Source organism: Silene latifolia, chromosome Y, assembly GCF_048544455.1.
Source record: "Silene latifolia isolate original U9 population chromosome Y, ASM4854445v1, whole genome shotgun sequence".
NCBI classification, from domain to species: Eukaryota; Viridiplantae; Streptophyta; class Magnoliopsida; order Caryophyllales; family Caryophyllaceae; genus Silene; species Silene latifolia.
In genome coordinates, this window is record NC_133538.1 from 185,238,276 (window position 1) to 185,249,790 (window position 11,515).

An 11,515-nucleotide genomic window follows, 5' to 3' on the forward strand; every position below is an offset into this window, starting at 1 on the left:
CCTCTACTTCTTCAACCGAGACAGTTACTTCTCCAGAAATCCCAGTTATGGCTGAAGAAGCAACCATTGCTAGTCACTCAGAGCCAACAAATACGAATCTCTACAAAGGATTCGAACTACCTGGGGAGGCGAGAAAATTCGAGCCAAAGCCTTCCTATATTAACCTGGTTGAGAGAAACCAGTTCGGGGGAGCTGCAAATGAAGATGCAGCCAAGCACATGGAGATTTTTATTGATTATTCTTTCTATACCCCCGCCGGCCGGTATGACCCAAGATCGGATCAAGGAGACCATGTTCATTTTCTCTCTTCGTGATCTTTGCAAGAGAGTGGTATAGAGATCCGGACCGAGCCACACATGGGATCACCGATGGAATTCCTTAGCCCGGCATTCTACAAAAAGTACTTTCTGCCGCTCGAAGACGAATGCCATTAGAGCTCAGATCACGAGCTTTAAACAAGGGCCAGATGAGAACTTCCATGAAGCATGGGTCCGTTTCAAGAAACTGGTGCGAACCATACCGCACCATGGGTTCGAAAAATGGAGCTTGTACAATCAGTTCTATAATGGACTGTATGACGATCAGAGGGCCATATTGGATGCTGCAGCCAATGGCCGATTTGGTGAGAACATGGGAGAGACTAAGGGGTGGAAGATTATCGATGATTTGGCCACTCATAAGGCCGAATATGGGAATTCAAGAGGAAACCAGAGGAGAGCTGCTGAATCTTCCTCTGTTGCTGCACTAGAAGCCCTCACTGCAAGGTTTGGCAAATATGAATTAGGAGGAGCTTCTAAAGGTGGGATATACCAAGTAAATCTTTGTTTGAGACGGTCCTTTCTCGTAGAAGATGTGGAGCCGAGGGACATGTCTCGAGAATTGTCCCGATCCTTTCGAGTCTTGTCGCCTTTCAACACTATAGGCGGACAAACACGTACTATGAGCCGAATGTTCACCCCAACTTGAGGTGGAGTAGACAGAATGTCCTAAATCCGACTCAACCTCCACAACAAGAAGAAAGAAAGCAAGCTTATGTGCCCCCTCATCATAAGCAACAACAATACCAAAAACCCCCTTATGTGCCGCAAAGAAAGCAACAACAATCCCATGGTTTCGATTTTTGCCGAGTTTAAGAACTTTCGCTTTGAAGGACTCCCAAGCTAGAGAGGCCGGGATGAAGTTACTAGAGAGCCAAATTGCTCAGTTGGCTAGTAAGAGTACCACTCGAGCTCCGGGACACTTACCGACTCAAACCGACCGTAAAGAGACCCTAAACACCATTACTTTGAGGAGTGGGTCTACCCTGGAGGGGCCTGCTATGGTCGAGGATGCCCCTGAAAAGAATGAGGCGGAACCGAGTCAAAACAAAGTCAGAACAAATAATTCAAAGAAAAAGGCGTCTACCAGGTATATCGATCGATCGATCGATATACGTCCGGTCGATCGACCGATATGCGGGTTACTGAGGAGCTTCGAATCGTACATCTCGTCGATCGACCGAGCAAGGTGGTCGATCGACCGAGACCCCGCCGATATTGAGAAATTTCGTCCTTCAATGCCCAATAATTTGAGAGACCATTTGTTCCGGGGTTCGACAACTCCGAAAGTATTGGGCAAGACCCGAGTGCTGATGGGTCCGTCCCGATTCCGAAGTTCGATCCGATGACGGTTAATGGCTCACATTTGAGACGGTCTGAGGAGGGTTCGAGCTTCAACAAGGAGAAGGTGGTGGACTTTCAGCCTAAGTCCACGGATACCGGCACGCGCGATTTAGAGGAGAGGGCTAAGGTACTTCTCTCACCCCATATCCGAGCGACTAGTGCCGACAAAGGAACAGTATCTTTCAATAAATTTGAAAATGTTATTCGTAGTTTGAATGTACAAGTTCCTTTCCTTGAGTTGGTCAATCAAGTGCCTGCCTACACTAAATTCATGAAACAACTCCTGTCTAAGAAAAAGTCACTTGAAAATGTGCATACTGTCGCGTTAACCAAAGAGTCATGCTCTTATTTGTCTCATCTTTGCACCCCATAAGCTAGAGGACCGGGTAGCTTTTCTTTCCTTGCAATATAGGTACCTTCTCTATTGAGAAGGCATTATGTGACTTAGGAGCTAGTATAAGCGTCATGCCTTTGAGTCTAGCTAGGAAGCTCAAATTGACTAGGTTCGCAGTGTGGATGATATGACAAGATGATGGCCGACCGATCTGCGGTCCAAAGTAGGAGTCTTGGAGGACATCCCTGTCCAAATAGGGAAGTTCTTCTTCCTCGTCGACTTCGTGGTACTTGACATGCCTGAGGATGCCCATATTCCCATTATTTTGGGTAGGCCATTTCTGCACACTGCTTGTGCAGTCATAGATGTCGGTCTAGGAACCCTGACTTTTAAAGTGGGCAAGCATTCTATTGTTTTTGCTCAGCCATCTAAGAAAAAGGACCCCATGTGGCCTGTGACTTGTAATACGGTTTCTGACAAGAAATCGTACTTTGTGCTTCTTGATTTACCTATCTCTATTCCTGTTGTAACCCCTCCGCCCCAGATTGGGAGCAAATTGGAGGAAGATTTGTCTATTTCTGATATTGCAGGAGCTGGTTTGGGGAAGGAAGAACAGCAAGTTGTTCCAACTGTAAAGAGGCCGATCATTCAAAGAGGAGGTCTTGGTTGCCTTAGCTATGGCATTGATGAGGAAGTTGATGACGAACCGGTCAAGGCACGGAAGTCCGACTTGGACTTTGATGAGCAAGAAGAGGTCATTGACTGGGGAGACGATGAAAGTGTTGATCCGTTGAGCCATACAGACGTGGAAGCTAAGAAGGGTGTAGCTGCTAAGATAAGCACCGTTGAGGCTACCTCTAGTAGCCAGAAGCCGACAAAGTGGACCATTCCGTGGCCGTTCTTGATCAACTACTAGTTGATCACATGTTTTCCAAACATTTTATTTGCTTTTGTTAGACACTTTTTATTGCTTTTGTGTGCGCGAAACTTCGAATTTTATTTTGCTTGCTTAGGATTTTATGCGTTTGAGACTTTGCTTTGGGTTCTTGCGCAATTTTGGGCGCGTATTATTGTGCATTTGCAGGTTTTTTAGACCTCTTTAGCTCCCGTAATTGAGCAAATACGAAGAAATAAAGTACAAAGAAGATTTTGATCGATCGATGGCTACATTGGTCGATCGATCGAGTTGCACTTTCCAGGAGCTCTGTTCTCGACACATTGGTCGATCAACTGATGTTCTTAGTCGATCGACCAAGGACGCTGCTGTCCCTATTCACGACCTCTCCCCTGCTGTGTTAGGTCGATATGTGGACTTAAGGGAGTTTTCTACTCCACTTTATTTTCCGTCCAATTATTTATTTCTTCTAACTTTCTCATTTGTGCACATATTTACCGCTTCAAAATTGTCTTCTCGATTTTATGCGTGGGTTTTATTTGTCTTTCAGGTACTTATTAGTAGCACTGCTGGCTACTGAAACCTCCTAGCTCACGCTGGTTTAGGGAGGTTTCCTTTGCTGCCTTTAAAGTCTTGTAAGTTCCCGATTTCCACTTCATGTCATTTTTATTTATTTTCCCGCAAATTCCCATTTCTCTTTTCTTCATTACATGATTTTGCACAATGGGGACATTGTGCGATTTGGTTTGGGGAAGGGTTTTGCGTCGCATATCATTTGCTTACATTCACGTTTACATTCTGTTTTGTATTGTTCATTTCATTTTATACGAAATTCAAAAAAATTGAAAAATTTCAAAAATTTCCATAAAATGCATGTTTATTTTAGCATATAGGTCGAGTCGGAACGGTAGTATTTCAAGGATGATATTGCATTTTGCACCTGTTTTGCCTGAGCCTTGCTTGATTAAGATGTTATTAGTAGAATCGTAAATGCATATCTACGAGTTTTCGTTAATTATTTGCTGGATTTAAGACTTGACTTTGAAAATTGGCAATCTACATCATATTTCTGAGATTTAGAGCCTATAACTGGTGACATCTATGACCAGTTTATTTAGGAATGTGAGTAGTACTCCTTATGAGGTGTAACACCCCCATACACCAAGTGCCTTACCAGGACCACTCAGGTATAAGGATGCTACCATCTCGGTTACCCGAGGCATGATAATCATATGACAATGAAGAAACATACTTTATTAAATAAGTTTAAGTGATTACATTACAAAACTAACTGTAAGCAAAATACAACTGTTCTCAAACTATAAACCAACTGAAAGGAACTGTTCTAATAAACACAGCGGAAGACTAAAGACTCTGATATGTGATGACTCCATCCCCAGCCAGATCCCACGCGTATCCAAGATATACCCGCTGCAACCGCTCACCACCCCCGAATGGATCACCACAGTTTTAAAACATTTAAACGGGGTCGTACTAATCACACAACTTATATATATATATCAATAATAAGACAAACAGACAACCTGAATCACACACACACACACCACCAACCAATCCCCATCATCTCAATATCGACCGTCCTTTGGACCGGACCACGCCGGTGGGGACCGCGGCCGTTCCCACCTAAGCCCCGCTCATCGTACGAGCGATAACCCCGTCCATTAATGTGCACATCCCCTTTCGTGGCGGGTTCCACGAAGGGCGAAACTAGGGCGTGAGATCACTCCCGCAAGTGACCCCACTCAGCCGAGAACGCATCTCGAGAACCATCAACAAACACAACCACAATCACAATCACAATCACAATCATCATATCAAACACCTAACTACAAAGACATCACCAATATCCCATTATGGGACTAATACCGAGTAGAAATCCTACCGGAAAGCACAACAATGAGACGGTATCTACTGGTGTATCAAAACGCCTCTTCTACGAATCCTCCTCCTAACACATAACACATAAAGACTACCAATCACTTACTACTCATAAAACCCCCAATCTCTAAATTAGGGTTTAATCAATCCCAACAAAACGTTATGAAAATTATGTTAAAAGCTTACCCTCGACGCAAGGAATCCAACGACACGAAAAACGACAAGAACCGACCGTCGAACTCCGGAATTGCTAAGAATGCGATTAGGAAGATAAAGTGGTGCTTTCTCTCTTAAACAGGGTTTTAGGTTTTGTAAAAGTGAATTAAAACAATGACGAATATGTTTAAATACCTTAATCGCATAATTAACAAAACCCGAGAAAACTCCCCGTAAAACCGGACACTCGATCGAGTACCCAAGGTACTCGATCGAGTACCCCCTTACTCGATCGAGTACCCCAGCTACTCGATCGAGTACCCAACAGGTCAGAAACTATCTTATTTCGCAAAACTCCCTTACTCGACAGAGTAAGGCCTACTCGATAGAGTACCCCAAGACTCATAAATACGGAGTATTACAGTCTTCCCTCCTTAAAAAGAACTTCGTCCCCGAAGTTCAACCCATACATAAAAACAACCATACTAACTCGACCAAGACACAACAACATAACTAAGAACTCAAGAACTCGACCAAACATAAAACATGAACTTTTAACACCCACTCCACCAACTATGTTTACTTCCCTAACATGACTCACGATATCGTATCCACCACATATATATCTCTCACGACACCAACTCCATACATAACCAACTACATAAACATCAAACGGAATGTTACATTCTACCACCCTTAAAAGGAACTTCGTCCTCGAAGTTTACTTACACTCATAATCTCATCATCCAACTGTCAACACTATCGAAGTATTCTCGCATTCCTAACATCAAACTACTACAAGCACGTCCGTGACCTTTTAACACTATCAACCACAACATATACCAATCCATATCTTATGCTACACCAACACTCTACTTCCAAATATACTACCATATGAACAACCATCAAAATCTCTTTTATCGCATCCTACTCCTCTTAAGATAAATGTTACGTCCTCGTAACCCACTAATACTAAATCCTTAATTAAATCATCTCATCATCCTCATCACCACCACATGTCAAAGATAACCGCCTATAACCTCATTTCTATAACCGTTCCTATTTCCAAGGTTTTCTTACTTAAACAGTTCTCATACTTCAATTCACTCGTCACACCACCTAACCTATACCTCAAAATCTTTATCTTAACCCAAAACTTCAACTTTTCCACATTACCGCAACATGACATACCTCTCTATATAAACTATATGAAACTCCCATCATCAAAAGCAATACTCACGATCCACACTTGTTACGTGCACTCATTCCAGATCCTCAAGTTCTTTCCTTCATTACCGCAAAACTCATACATAACTTAATATGACACTAATTCCCCCAACACCCTACACTCCTTTGTCCCAACAAAAGATTATGAACTACCCGCCGCTTTTAGGTCATTACAACACATGTTCCACGAATCATTTTCCATTACCATGTCTACTAAAGCCTTATCTAGAACAAGATCAAAATTACTGTAACAACCTCTCACAACCGTATCCCATCAATAGAACATCACTATACCATGACAACAACGAAAACATATTCAACTCTATTTCATATCATACTCTACCTCATTCTTAACTTAACATGGTAAAGAAAACATCAATAAGCAAGACAACTGTCTACATGTTCAACCAAAACTCACAAAGAACAACAGCAAACAAAACAACAATCTATGTATAACTGGTATGCACTTTCGAAAACTCGTATCATAATCATCCCGCCTACTCCACCACAACCGGTGACGGCATCACCACACCGCCACCAACAGCCACACCGTAGTGCGAAAATACCCGCATCACAACACTAAATATCGAGCCCGGATCACCACCCGAGGCACCCCAACCACATCGATAGACATCACAACTACATACAATTCCATAAATACTGACTCGGAAATAACCTTTCGGACAAGAAAACTTACTCAAATCCACTTTACTCAATCACAACGCAACATATTATATGAATAAACAGATAAGCATCTCATGAACATCATCTCTACCATTTCACGGAATACACATGTGTTATTAATACACATAAAATTATAACTAGCCATGTCAAATTAATCAAATTATTACCTTTTTGGATATCATTCAATTAACTTACCGTGTCCAACATATATATTACAGAACATTCATAAAACAACTTTATAATTATCACTCCATACCACTTCTTGTGAGGTCAGAACCTCACACAAACATTTACACATATCATAGACCCGTAATCACAACCAACTAGTCAATCCCGACCACGTAAGTTACCACCGATAAAAGTTACCTCTCACTCGAGCTTAACTCGTATACTCCTCATAACATATTCTCCCATTCGCATATCCATCACCCCCGCCAAATGTAACCACACCATTAATACTCAACTACTAACAACCGCCTTATATAACTACATCTTATGCTCTCTCACAACCATACATATCAATCTGGTCTCTACAAAATCAACCTCTTTAGAATTGCTGTTTTTCTAATGTACCGTCAGCCTTAACCACTAGTCACGAACCATAACACTACCTTTGTTAGGGCATAAAACCTCTTACACTCATCTCTAAACATCACGATTTCCTTCCTATCTGTGGTTAGCATCCCAAATAACGAACATCAAATCCATCAACAACACTACCTCAACATTCCTCCCAATACTATCCTTAATTGTGTCATTATCTAATTCTCCACCAAAATCTCATATCATGCAGATATTCTACCAACTTCTTACTTTCCTTAATTCCTCAAAACTCAAGACTAATCATGTTGTCCCGAAACTCCTATATAACCATTAACTAACATCCTCATGATTGGTATCACACATCTCGACGACTCCTTACCTCTATATCATTACTCCGGTCAACATTTTCCTAGTTTTACTCCCCTCTTTCTTTTCTTTTACACTCGACAAAAACAACTAACTATTCAACTCCTTTTCACTTATACCCAACTCTTTAGTGTTCCGGTTACTTTCTCATTGCTCCCAAAACTCACATCTCATTATTTCATATCTATATCATCTCACTCTTTCTTACCATGGGTCCCCTCTCATCACTCCACTCACTCACACTTGTAACTAATTCGTCCATAAAAAAAAATCAACGTTTAATGTTCAAACAATTACATCTCCCTTTTTACATCTCTAGAAATCAAAATTCTTTTTATACCGTTAATTGCCCAAGGAAGTCACACATTAGTTTCGTCTCTCGATAACACAAGTTTCCAAACTCGGTCACTATCGCAAATCCACGTCGCGACATATCTCCATTAAGTTCACTATATACCACTCTTCTCAATTCCTCTAAAACGACCTTTCATTACATATATCCTTACTCAACACTATTTCTAACCATCTCCCTCCATAATTTGTTATACATCTCAAAGTTGCTACTATCCACATCATTTCTTTCAATCTTTTCGTTCTCACGTTCCTTAAACTTACATCATCCCTTGCCCACATTCACTTACATTTCATTACTCAACATACAACCATGTCACTCATCTCGTCTCGCACAACATGCTATATGCCTCAATTAAGCCTTACCAATCTTCCTTTTCTTTTTCCTCTACCTATCACAACACATATAAATCATGTTCTCCCCACCGAACTCATACTCATCATAGGTGCCACTCTTTACATCATAAGATTGGGTAACTTACGCATCAGGATCAACATACATGTAAAACAATGCATAAAGAAGTAAAATAACATCTTTGAATTAAACATAATATGCAACGAAGTCAAAAGATAAGCATATGACCCAAAATAGGGGTCACTAGATCGAGTCGGAGCCACTCGATCGAGTAAGGGACTTACTCGATCGAGTAGGTGAAGATCAGAAGCACGTAAAACAAATTACCAGGGCTACTCGATCGAGTAGCTAAGGTACTCGATCGAGTGCCCCCTTACTCGATCGAGTACCAAGGATACTCGATCGAGTACCCCAATTCTCAGCACTGTCCAGTTTTCGTAAAACAGTCATAACTCACTCATTTCTTGGTCGTTTTGGACGTGTGACCTATCGTTAGAATCGTAAAAGGACAAGCTATCACCTCCAATTGGAATCACATTAAAATCATTTACGCATCTCAAGTTATAACAGTTTAAAGACAACTTTGCTGTAATCAGACGACATAATTATTTGATTTTTACTTCCAAACAACAACCAAGTTAAACGAAAACAACCCAAAACTCATAAAACCAGTATTCATAATCATATGTTACTATTTTCAAAAGCCAAACAACAACATTCATCATGCACATAATTTATCTAACTTGCCAATTATGACTTACCCACATGTTTTTATTCTATCACTTTTCGTAAACAAAATCACAAATACATGACATCAAGTCCCCTATTCAAATGTTACTACCACGATGATTCATCTTTTCCACTGATTCATCCATCATACCCCATATTTATCCACCATATACGTTCAACATATTCACCCAGCACATGTTCAATTCATACTCCTAACCTTCTGTACTTTTACTCAACACGACAACAACAACATGTATACTTACACATCGCTTTATATATATATATAGACAAAACACTTTTCCTTGCGTAATTATAACATGTCAAATTACATGTATCAATAATTATACTTTCATGCTTTACAATCAACCAACATACAATTCACGTTATTATCATCTTTCATCCATCAATTCATACAACATACTACTACATAAATACACACAACACACAATAAGCACATAACGATCCCGACACATATCCCATGGTGACCGGTTCAAAATTGTAGGGCGAGTTCGCGACTTTAGGACGTCTCCCAAGTCTTTGCATTAGCTCCTACAACCTTTACCCCGGGTTCATTTTAATTGACTCCTTAGATTCATTAGATTCATTGGTTACAGGTTTCAGGATCGTCTCTCTGATACCATTTGTAACACCCCATACTCCAAGTGCCTTACCAGGACCACTCAGGTATAAGGATGCTACCATCTCGGTTACCCGAGGCATGATAATCATATGACAATGAAGAAACATACTTTATTAAATAAGTTTAAGTGATTACATTACAAAACTAATCGTAAGCAAAATACAACTTGTTCTCAAACTATAAACCTAAATCGAAAGGAACTGTTCTAATAAAACACAGCGGAAGACTAAAGACTCGATATGTGATGACTCCATCCCTGACTAGATCCCACGCGTATCCAAGATATACCGCTAAGCAATCGCTCACCACCCCGAATGGATCACCACAGTTTTTAAAACATTTAAACGGGTCAGTACTAATCACACAACTTATATATATATATCAATAATAAGACAAACAGACAACCGAATCACACACACACACACACCACCAACCAATCCCCATCATCTCAATCGATTGTCCACTGGACTTTGGACCCCGCCAGATGGGGGACCGCAGCCGTTCCCACCTAAGCCCCGCTCATCGTACAAGCGATAACCCTGTCCATTAATGTGCACATCCCCTTTCGTGGCGGGTTCCACGAAGGGCGAAACTAGGGCGTGAGATCACTCCCGCAAGTGACCCCACTCAGCCGAGAACGCATCTCGAGAACCATCAACAAACACAACCACAATCACAATCACAATCACAATCATCATATCAAACACCTAACTACAAAGACATCACCAATATCCCATTATGGGACTAATGCGAGTAGGAAATCCTACCGGAAAGCACAACAAGCGAGACGGTATCTGGTGTATCAAAACGCCTCTTCTACGAATCCTCCTCCTAACACATAACACATAAAGACTACCAATCAGTTACTACTCATAAAACCCCCAATCTCTAAATTAGGGTTTAATCAATCCCAACAAAACGTTATGAAAATTATGTTAAAAGCTTACCCTCGACGCAAGGAATCCAACGACACGAAAAACGACAAGAACCGACCGTCTGAACTCCGGGAATTGCTAAGAATGCGATTAGGAAGATAAAGTGGCTGCTTTCTCTCTTAAACAGGGTTTTAGGTTTTGTAAAAGTGAATTAAAACAATGACGAATATGTTTAAATACCTTAATCGCATAATTAACAAAACCCGAGAAAACTCCCCGTAAAACCGGACACTCGATCGAGTACCCAAGGTACTCGATCGAGTACCCCCTTACTCGATCGAGTACCCCAGCTACTCGATCGAGTACCCAACAGGTCAGAAACTATCTTATTTCGCAAAACTCCCTTACTCGACAGAGTAAGGCCTACTCGATAGAGTACCCCAAGACTCATAAATACGGAGTATTACATGAGGCATGTCACATAAATGTGCATAAATATGAACTTAATCTGCTTAATACCTGTACGCATTCGGTCTGTGGTTAGTTGACACATGTGGTAGAGGTTTCCCTTTTCTCGTTTCACCCATGAATCCCACACTGCCAAAAACAGCCTTTTTGTCCCATTACTACATCCTACATTTAGCCTGCCCTTGTCAAGCTAGTAGTCTGTGTTCTTGGGATTGTTACTTAGTTTTTGGTAGCATATGCTCATGTTTGAGATATTGTTGGAAAGATAAAAAGGAGGAAAGAAAGAAATAGAAAAGATAAAAAAAAAAGATGAAAAAAATGATTCGAAAAGA

At 41.0% G+C, this 11,515-nt stretch overlaps 1 non-coding gene across 1 annotated transcript; it reads right to left on the reverse strand.

Annotated features, from left to right (window-relative positions):
* Nucleotides 1–426: 426 nt before the first annotated feature.
* LOC141636307 (small nucleolar RNA R71) lies at nucleotides 427–533 on the reverse strand. The gene has a single exon (XR_012540928.1). It is a non-coding gene; the product is annotated as a small nucleolar RNA R71 (small nucleolar RNA).
* Nucleotides 534–11,515: the final 10,982 nt, after the last annotated feature.